Below are 9788 nucleotides of genomic sequence, written 5' to 3'. Positions count from 1 at the left end.
AAACATCATCTCAATGCCTTCTTCAGGTATTTCAGCAAGACTGTCAAGAGATCCCATGCCGAAAAAAAGACTAAAAGAATACCCCAACAGTTAGCACTTACTGTATGCACAGACCAAGTGAGAGCCTCTGTTAAGGTCATCTTTTTGCCTAATGTTGTTTGCTTGCAGTTTCTTCTTGTTGATGATAAACTTCCAACCAAGTTAACCCAAAAGAGAAGCACTTATGACATGAGTTGACATCAGTGATTCCATTTCAGGTGACCTGCTTGTATCAGATTCTTCAGGATGTGCATCTTATATCCTGTATTCATCCATTTCAAACAAACCCCACCTTCTTTTAAGCAAAGTTTCAGTAGAGTAGACAATGCTCTTCCAACGACTCGTCAGTGATGAGATGGGACGACTCTGATGCGATCAATGCGGGCCGTTAAAGATGGCTGAGTGGTCAACAGTTTTACATGTGAATACTTGGTGGAGGTTGTTTTTGAAACTGGATCTTCTTTCCTAAAAAAAAAAAAAAACAAGATTTAAAATATACTTTTTAATTATCAACAGTTTGAAAATCACTATTTCATGAAGCAAGTCCACAATGGATGTTTTCTGTTGTTTCTTGATGACGATAAAATCACAGATTACGATAACCCCAAATGAAGCACTTGGACATTAGAAGCCATGAATGCATCATTTGAGGTTGTCCAAAAGTGACTGGGTCAAAAACACAACTTGAATGTTCACAGCAGATTTGTTCCAATTTTAATTGCCCCAACATGAAGAACTTTAAGGTCGTGTGAAGACTTTCAAGGTTCAGTAAAAGTGAGCTGGTCAAAATCGCTTTTTCCATAGCCACAGATGAATTTGTCACATTTGTACTACCTCAACATGGAGCACTTTCTGAGTATATTCAAGACTGTGCTCATGTCAAGGTAATAGAAGTGATAATGCAATGGCTTCTTCAAGCTTGGAAACACGGCTGTAATAAAATGATGTTTGCAGTAAGAAACAACAAGAATACCCAACAATTAGCACTTACTGTGTACAGAAACCAAGTCAGTGCAAAACATCATCTCAATGCCTTCTTCAGGTATTTCAGCAAGACTGTCAAGAGATCCCATGCCGAGAAAAAGACTAAAAGAATACCCCAACAGTTAGCACTTACTGTATGCACAGACCAAGTGAGTGCCTCTGTTAAGGTCATCTTTTTGCCTAATGTTGTTTGCTTGCAGTTTCTTCTTGTTGATGATAAACTTCCAACCAAGTTAACCCAAAAGAGAAGCACTTATGACATGAGTTGACATCAGTGATTCCATTTCAGGTGACCTGCTTGTATCAGATTCTTCAGGATGTTCATCTTATATCCTGTATTCATCCATTTCAAACAAACCCCACCTTCTTTTAAGCAAAGTTTCAGTAGAGTAGACAATGCTCTTCCAACGACTCGTCAGTGAAGAGATGGGAACGACTCTGATGCGATCAATGCGGGCCGTTAAGGATGGCTGAGTGGTCAACAGTTTTACATGTGAATACTTGGTGGAGGTTGTATTTGATACTGGAACTTCTTTCCTAAAAAAAAACAAAAAAAACAAGATTTAAAATATACTTTTTAATTATCAACAGTTTGAGAATCACTATTTCATGAAGCAAGTCCACAATGGATGTTTTCTGTTGATGACGATAAAGTCACAGATTAAGATAACCCCAAAAGAAGCACTTGGACATTAGAAGCCATGAATGCATCATTTGAGGTTGTCCAAAAGTGACTGGGTCAAAAACACAACTTGAATGTTCACAGCAGATTTGTTCCAATTTTAATTGCCCCAACATGAAGAACTTTAAGGTCGTGTGAAGACTTTCAAGGTTCAGTAAAAGTGAGCTGGTCAAAATCGCTTTTTCCATAGCCACAGATGAATTTGTCACATTTGTACTACCTCAACATGGAGCACTTCCTGAGTATATTCAAGACTGTGCTCAAGTCAAGGTAATAGAAGTGATAATGCAATGGCTTCTTCAAGCTTGGAAACACGGCTGTAATAAAATGATGTTTGCAGTAAGAAACAACAAGAACACCCAACAATTAGCACTTACTGTGTACAGAAACCAAGTCAGTGTAAAACATCATCTCAATGCGTTCTTCAGGTATTTCAGCAAGACTGTCAAGAGATCCCATGCCGAGAAAAGGACTAAAAGAATACCCCAACAGTTAGCACTTACTGTATGCACAGACCAAGTGAGTGCCTCTGTTAAGGTCATCTTTTTGCCTAATGATGTTTGCTTGCAGTTTCTTCTTGTTGATGATAAACTTCCAACCAAGTTAACCCAAAAGAGAAGCACTTATGACATGAGTTGACATCAGTGATTCCATTTCAGGTGACCTGCTTGTATCAGATTCTTCAGGATGTGCATCTTATATCCTGTATTCATCCATTTCAAACAAACCCCACCTTCTTTTAAGCAAAGTTTCAGTAGAGTAGACAATGCTCTTCCAACGACTCGTCAGTGATGAGATGGGACGACTCTGATGCGATCAATGCGGGCCGTTAAGGATGGCTGAGTGGTCAACAGTTTTACATGTGAATACTTGGTGGAGGTTGTTTTTGAAACTGGAACTTCTTTCCTAAAAAAAAAAAAAACAAGATTTAAAATATACTTTTTAATTATCAACAGTTTGAAAATCACTATTTCATGAAGCAAGTCCACAATGGATGTTTTCTGTTGTTTCTTGATGATGATAAAATCACAGATTACGATAACCCCAAATGAAGCACTTGGACATTAGAAGCCATGAATGCATCATTTGAGGTTGTCCAAAAGTGACTGGGTCAAAAACACAACTTGAATGTTCACAGCAGATTTGTTCCAATTTTAATTGCCCCAACATGAAGAACTTTAAGGTCGTGTGAAGACTTTCAAGGTTCAGTAAAAGTGAGCTGGTCAAAATCGCTTTTTCCATAGCCACAGATGAATTTGTCACATTTGTACTACCTCAACATGGAGCACTTTCTGAGTATATTCAAGACTGTGCTCAAGTCAAGGTAATAGAAGTGATAATGCAATGGCTTCTTCAAGCTTGGAAACACGGCTGTAATAAAATGATGTTTGCAGTAAGAAACAACAAGAACACCCAACAATTAGCACTTACTGTGTACAGAAACCAAGTCAGTGTAAAACATCATCTCAATGCCTTCTTCAGGTATTTCAGCAAGACTGTCAAGAGATCCCATGCCGAGAAAAGGACTAAAAGAATACCCCAACAGTTAGCACTTACTGTATGCACAGACCAAGTGAGTGCCTCTGTTAAGGTCATCTTTTTGCCTAATGTTGTTTGTTTGCAGTTTCTTCTTGTTGATGATAAACTTCCAACCAAGATAACCCAAAAGAGAAGCACTTATGATATAAGTTGACATCCACAATGGATGTTTTCTGTTGTTTCTTGATGACGATAAAGTCACAGATTACGATAACCCCAAAAGAAGCACTTGGACATTAGAAGCCATGAATGCATCATTTGAGGTTGTCCAAAAGTGACTGGGTCAAAAACACAACTTGAATGTTCACAGCAGATTTGTTCCAATTTTAATTGCCCCAACATGAAGAAATTTAAGGTCGTGTGAAGACTTTCAAGGTTCAGTAAAAGTGAGCTGGTCAAAATCGCTTTTTCCATAGCCACAGATGAATTTGTCACATTTGTACTACCTCAACATGGAGCACTTCCTGAGTATATTCAAGACTGTGCTCAAGTCAAGGTAATAGAAGTGATAATGCAATGGCTTCTTCAAGCTTGGAAACACGGCTGTAATAAAATGATGTTTGCAGTAAGAAACAACAAGAACACCCAACAATTAGCACTTACTGTGTACAGAAACCAAGTCAGTGTAAAACATCATCTCAATGCGTTCTTCAGGTATTTCAGCAAGACTGTCAAGAGATCCCATGCCGAGAAAAGGACTAAAAGAATACCCCAACAGTTAGCACTTACTGTATGCACAGACCAAGTGAGTGCCTCTGTTAAGGTCATCTTTTTGCCTAATGATGTTTGCTTGCAGTTTCTTCTTGTTGATGATAAACTTCCAACCAAGTTAACCCAAAAGAGAAGCACTTATGACATGAGTTGACATCAGTGATTCCATTTCAGGTGACCTGCTTGTATCAGATTCTTCAGGATGTGCATCTTATATCCTGTATTCATCCATTTCAAACAAACCCCACCTTCTTTTAAGCAAAGTTTCAGTAGAGTAGACAATGCTCTTCCAACGACTCGTCAGTGATGAGATGGGACGACTCTGATGCGATCAATGCGGGCCGTTAAAGATGGCTGAGTGGTCAACAGTTTTACATGTGAATACTTGGTGGAGGTTGTTTTTGAAACTGGAATCTTCTTTCCTAAAAGAAAAAAAAAACAAGATTTAAAATATACTTTTTAATTATCAACAGTTTGAAAATCACTATTTCATGAAGCAAGTCCACAATGGATGTTTTCTGTTGTTTCTTGATGATGATAAAATCACAGATTACGATAACCCCAAATGAAGCACTTGGACATTAGAAGCCATGAATGCATCATTTGAGGTTGTCCAAAAGTGACTGGGTCAAAAACACAACTTGAATGTTCACAGCAGATTTGTTCCAATTTTAATTGCCCCAACATGAAGAACTTTAAGGTCGTGTGAAGACTTTCAAGGTTCAGTAAAAGTGAGCTGGTCAAAATCGCTTTTTCCATAGCCACAGATGAATTTGTCACATTTGTACTACCTCAACATGGAGCACTTTCTGAGTATATTCAAGACTGTGCTCATGTCAAGGTAATAGAAGTGATAATGCAATGGCTTCTTCAAGCTTGGAAACACGGCTGTAATAAAATGATGTTTGCAGTAAGAAACAACAAGAATACCCAACAATTAGCACTTACTGTGTACAGAAACCAAGTCAGTGCAAAACATCATCTCAATGCCTTCTTCAGGTATTTCAGCAAGACTGTCAAGAGATCCCATGCCGAGAAAAAGACTAAAAGAATACCCCAACAGTTAGCACTTACTGTATGCACAGACCAAGTGAGTGCCTCTGTTAAGGTCATCTTTTTGCCTAATGTTGTTTGCTTGCAGTTTCTTCTTGTTGATGATAAACTTCCAACCAAGTTAACCCAAAAGAGAAGCACTTATGACATGAGTTGACATCAGTGATTCCATTTCAGGTGACCTGCTTGTATCAGATTCTTCAGGATGTGCATCTTATATCCTGTATTCATCCATTTCAAACAAACCCCACCTTCTTTTAAGCAAAGTTTCAGTAGAGTAGACAATGCTCTTCCAACGACTCGTCAGTGAAGAGATGGGAACGACTCTGATGCGATCAATGCGGGCCGTTAAGGATGGCTGAGTGGTCAACAGTTTTACATGTGAATACTTGGTGGAGGTTGTATTTGATACTGGAACTTCTTTCCTAAAAAAAAAACAAAAAAAAAACAAGATTTAAAATATACTTTTTAATTATCAACAGTTTGAGAATCACTATTTCATGAAGCAAGTCCACAATGGATGTTTTCTGTTGATGACGATAAAGTCACAGATTACGATAACCCCAAAAGAAGCACTTGGACATTAGAAGCCATGAATGCATCATTTGAGGTTGTCCAAAAGTGACTGGGTCAAAAACACAACTTGAATGTTCACAGCAGATTTGTTCCAATTTTAATTGCCCCAACATGAAGAACTTTAAGGTCGTGTGAAGACTGTCAAGGTTCAGTAAAAGTGAGCTGGTCAAAATCGCTTTTTCCATAGCCACAGATGAATTTGTCACATTTGTACTACCTCAACATGGAGCACTTTCTGAGTATATTCAAGACTGTGCTCAAGTCAAGGTAATAGAAGTGATAATGCAATGGCTTCTTCAAGCTTGGAAACACGGCTGTAATAAAATGATGTTTGCAGTAAGAAACAACAAGAACACCCAACAATTAGCACTTACTGTGTACAGAAACCAAGTCAGTGTAAAACATCATCTCAATGCGTTCTTCAGGTATTTCAGCAAGACTGTCAAGAGATCCCATGCCGAGAAAAGGACTAAAAGAATACCCCAACAGTTAGCACTTACTGTATGCACAGACCAAGTGAGTGCCTCTGTTAAGGTCATCTTTTTGCCTAATGATTGTTTGCTTGCAGTTTCTTCTTGTTGATGATAAACTTCCAACCAAGTTAACCCAAAAGAGAAGCACTTATGACATGAGTTGACATCAGTGATTCCATTTCAGGTGACCTGCTTGTATCAGATTCTTCAGGATGTGCATCTTATATCCTGTATTCATCCATTTCAAACAAACCCCACCTTCTTTTAAGCAAAGTTTCAGTAGAGTAGACAATGCTCTTCCAACGACTCGTCAGTGATGAGATGGGACGACTCTGATGCGATCAATGCGGGCCGTTAAGGATGGCTGAGTGGTCAACAGTTTTACATGTGAATACTTGGTGGAGGTTGTTTTTGAAACTGGAACTTCTTTCCTAAAAAAAAAAAAAAACAAGATTTAAAATATACTTTTTAATTATCAACAGTTTGAAAATCACTATTTCATGAAGCAAGTCCACAATGGATGTTTTCTGTTGTTTCTTGATGATGATAAAATCACAGATTACGATAACCCCAAATGAAGCACTTGGACATTAGAAGCCATGAATGCATCATTTGAGGTTGTCCAAAAGTGACTGGGTCAAAAACACAACTTGAATGTTCACAGCAGATTTGTTCCAATTTTAATTGCCCCAACATGAAGAACTTTAAGGTCGTGTGAAGACTTTCAAGGTTCAGTAAAAGTGAGCTGGTCAAAATCGCTTTTTCCATAGCCACAGATGAATTTGTCACATTTGTACTACCTCAACATGGAGCACTTTCTGAGTATATTCAAGACTGTGCTCAAGTCAAGGTAATAGAAGTGATAATGCAATGGCTTCTTCAAGCTTGGAAACACGGCTGTAATAAAATGATGTTTGCAGTAAGAAACAACAAGAACACCCAACAATTAGCACTTACTGTGTACAGAAACCAAGTCAGTGTAAAACATCATCTCAATGCCTTCTTCAGGTATTTCAGCAAGACTGTCAAGAGATCCCATGCCGAGAAAAGGACTAAAAGAATACCCCAACAGTTAGCACTTACTGTATGCACAGACCAAGTGAGTGCCTCTGTTAAGGTCATCTTTTTGCCTAATGTTGTTTGCTTGCAGTTTCTTCTTGTTGATGATAAACTTCCAACCAAGTTAACCCAAAAGAGAAGCACTTATGACATGAGTTGACATCAGTGATTCCATTTCAGGTGACCTGCTTGTATCAGATTCTTCAGGATGTTCATCTTATATCCTGTAATTCATCCATTCAAACAAACCCCACCTTCTTTTAAGCAAAGTTTCAGTAGAGTAGACAATGCTCTTCCAACGACTCGTCAGTGATGAGATGGGACGACTCTGATGCGATCAATGCGGGCCGTTAAGGATGGCTGAGTGGTCAACAGTTTTACATGTGAATACTTGGTGGAGGTTGTATTTGATACTGGAACTTCTTTCCTAAAAAGAAAACAAAAAAACAAGATTTAAAATATACTTTTTAATTATCAACAGTTTGAGAATCACTATTTCATGAAGCAAGTCCACAATGGATGTTTTCTGTTGATGACGATAAAGTCACAGATTACGATAACCCCAAAATGAAGCACTTGGACATTAGAAGCCATGAATGCATCATTTGAGGTTGTCCAAAAGTGACTGGGTCAAAAACACAACTTGAATGTTCACAGCAGATTTGTTCCAATTTTAATTGCCCCAACATGAAGAACTTTAAGGTCGTGTGAAGACTTTCAAGGTTCAGTAAAAGTGAGCTGGTCAAAATCGCTTTTTCCATAGCCACAGATGAATTTGTCACATTTGTACTACCTCAACATGGAGCACTTTCTGAGTATATTCAAGACTGTGCTCAAGTCAAGGTAATAGAAGTGATAATGCAATGGCTTCTTCAAGCTTGGAAACACGGCTGTAATAAAATGATGTTTGCAGTAAGAAACAACAAGAACACCCAACAATTAGCACTTACTGTGTACAGAAACCAAGTCAGTGTAAAACATCATCTCAATGCGTTCTTCAGGTATTTCAGCAAGACTGTCAAGAGATCCCATGCCGAGAAAAGGACTAAAAGAATACCCCAACAGTTAGCACTTACTGTATGCACAGACCAAGTGAGTGCCTCTGTTAAGGTCATCTTTTTGCCTAATGATGTTTGCTTGCAGTTTCTTCTTGTTGATGATAAACTTCCAACCAAGTTAACCCAAAAGAGAAGCACTTATGACATGAGTTGACATCAGTGATTCCATTTCAGGTGACCTGCTTGTATCAGATTCTTCAGGATGTGCATCTTATATCCTGTATTCATCCATTTCAAACAAACCCCACCTTCTTTTAAGCAAAGTTTCAGTAGAGTAGACAATGCTCTTCCAACGACTCGTCAGTGATGAGATGGGACGACTCTGATGCGATCAATGCGGGCCGTTAAAGATGGCTGAGTGGTCAACAGTTTTACATGTGAATACTTGGTGGAGGTTGTTTTTGAAACTGGATCTTCTTTCCTAAAAAAAAAAAAAAACAAGATTTAAAATATACTTTTTAATTATCAACAGTTTGAAAATCACTATTTCATGAAGCAAGTCCACAATGGATGTTTTCTGTTGTTTCTTGATGACGATAAAATCACAGATTACGATAACCCCAAATGAAGCACTTGGACATTAGAAGCCATGAATGCATCATTTGAGGTTGTCCAAAAGTGACTGGGTCAAAAACACAACTTGAATGTTCACAGCAGATTTGTTCCAATTTTAATTGCCCCAACATGAAGAACTTTAAGGTCGTGTGAAGACTTTCAAGGTTCAGTAAAAGTGAGCTGGTCAAAATCGCTTTTTCCATAGCCACAGATGAATTTGTCACATTTGTACTACCTCAACATGGAGCACTTTCTGAGTATATTCAAGACTGTGCTCATGTCAAGGTAATAGAAGTGATAATGCAATGGCTTCTTCAAGCTTGGAAACACGGCTGTAATAAAATGATGTTTGCAGTAAGAAACAACAAGAACACCCAACAATTAGCACTTACTGTGTACAGAAACCAAGTCAGTGCAAAACATCATCTCAATGCCTTCTTCAGGTATTTCAGCAAGACTGTCAAGAGATCCCATGCCGAGAAAAAGACTAAAAGAATACCCCAACAGTTAGCACTTACTGTATGCACAGACCAAGTGAGTGCCTCTGTTAAGGTCATCTTTTTGCCTAATGTTGTTTGCTTGCAGTTTCTTCTTGTTGATGATAAACTTCCAACCAAGTTAACCCAAAAGAGAAGCACTTATGACATGAGTTGACATCAGTGATTCCATTTCAGGTGACCTGCTTGTATCAGATTCTTCAGGATGTGCATCTTATATCCTGTATTCATCCATTTCAAACAAACCCCACCTTCTTTTAAGCAAAGTTTCAGTAGAGTAGACAATGCTCTTCCAACGACTCGTCAGTGAAGAGATGGGAACGACTCTGATGCGATCAATGCGGGCCGTTAAGGATGGCTGAGTGGTCAACAGTTTTACATGTGAATACTTGGTGGAGGTTGTATTTGATACTGGAACTTCTTTCCTAAAAGGATAAAAAATACAGGATTTAAAATATACTTTTTAATTATCAACAGTTTGAGAATCACTATTTCATGAAGCAAGTCCACAATGGATGTTTTCTGTTGTTTCTTGATGACGATAAAATCACAGATTACGATA

This window comes from Xiphophorus hellerii, chromosome 22 (assembly GCF_003331165.1).
Source record: "Xiphophorus hellerii strain 12219 chromosome 22, Xiphophorus_hellerii-4.1, whole genome shotgun sequence".
NCBI classification, from domain to species: Eukaryota; Metazoa; Chordata; class Actinopteri; order Cyprinodontiformes; family Poeciliidae; genus Xiphophorus; species Xiphophorus hellerii.
The sequence above is the reverse complement of the archived record's forward strand: the minus strand, read 5'-3'. Positions refer to the sequence as shown.